The following is a 1,467-nucleotide window of genomic DNA, read 5'->3' as shown; positions in this document are numbered from 1 at the left end:
CCTCGGGGACGCGCTCTTTCGCATTTCTGGCTGGTACTTATCAATGAACACAGAAGCCGGCTTTTTCACGGCGTCAGTGTTGCATCTACAACCAAAGCAGGTAGTGTCTATGGCTTTGGATCGCGCGTCTGCGTTGCTGGTCGACGCTCGGCTGGACGTGCAGAGCGTGAGCATGGCAGTTCCTCGTTGGAGCGACTTCGTGCTGCTGCACCGCGTGAAGAACGATGGTGGATGGCAAGTGTCGGGCGAGTTGCAGTCGAGCGATGCGAGGTGGCTGAAGACTGCGGAGGTGGTTCTGGCGCCGCGCACGGCCAAGTCTCAGACCGTGACGGTGTGGACGAACGTGACACTGGTGGACGCGGTGTCGTTGCGATCCGTGGTGGTGAGGGTCTCTCACTTGGTCCGGAGCATGCCGGACCCTCGGTCTCTGGTGTCGACTGTGCTACAGCCGATCGTGGTGGAGAGCCGGGGGGACGAGGCTGCGTTGGTTTCGATGGCGGACTTGGGCGCGTTGGGCACGTCGCTGGACAGCTCTGCGGTGTGGTCGGAGTACTGGTCAGTAGACGTGGAAGTTCGCGGGCGCGACATGGACACGTCACTGAGCGCGTTGGTCTTCGACGGCGTGCAGGCCGACGTACGGACGCGCGCTGGCGGTAGCGTGTCAAATGTGTCGAATGTGGCTTTGTCAACGCTGGCGTCAAACGGATCGAACGGGTCGGCAGCAGGCTTGCTGCAGGTGTACCCGGTGGCGTCATTCTCGGGTGTATTCCGTGGTTCTTTGGTGCTGGTGTTCCGGGAGAAGCGGAATGCGGCGCAGCGGGTGGAAGTGGTGCGTCCGCTGGCGATCTCATGGCGGCGTCGCGACCTGGACCTGTCTGTGGCGCTGCGCTCGATGGTATTCGTGAACGAGACGGTATCGTTGCCGCCGAGCCAGTTAGTGTCTGTGGCTTTGGATCGCGCGTCTGCGTTGCTGGTCGGCGCTCGGCTGGACGTGCAGAGCGTGAGCATGGCAGTTCCTCGTTGGAGCGACTTCGTGCTGCTGCACCGCGTGAAGAGCGATGGTGGATGGCAAGTGTCGGGCGAGTTGCAGTCGAGCGATGCGAGGTGGCTGAAGACTGCGGAGGTGGCTCTGGCGCCGCGCACGGCCAAGTCTCAGACCGTGACGGTGAGGACGAACGTGACACTGGTGGACGCGGTGTCGTTGCGATCCGTGGTGGTGAGGGTCTCTCACTTGGTCCGGAGCATGCCGGACCCTCGGTCTCTGATGTCGACTGCACTGCTACAGCCGATCGTGGTGGAGAGCCGGGAGGACGAGGCTGCGTTGGTTTCGATGGCGGACTTGGGCGCGTTGGGCACGTCGCTGGACAGCTCCTGCGGTGTGGTCGGAGTACTGGTCGGCAGAGGTGGAAGTTCCCGCGCGCGGCATGAGACACGTCACTGAGCGCGTTGGTCTTCGACGGCATGCAG

The sequence above is a fragment of the Phytophthora infestans genome, genomic scaffold, assembly GCF_000142945.1.
Source record: "Phytophthora infestans T30-4 supercont1.102 genomic scaffold, whole genome shotgun sequence".
Lineage (NCBI taxonomy): Eukaryota > Oomycota > Peronosporomycetes > Peronosporales > Peronosporaceae > Phytophthora > Phytophthora infestans.
Note: the sequence above shows the minus strand (reverse complement) of the source record.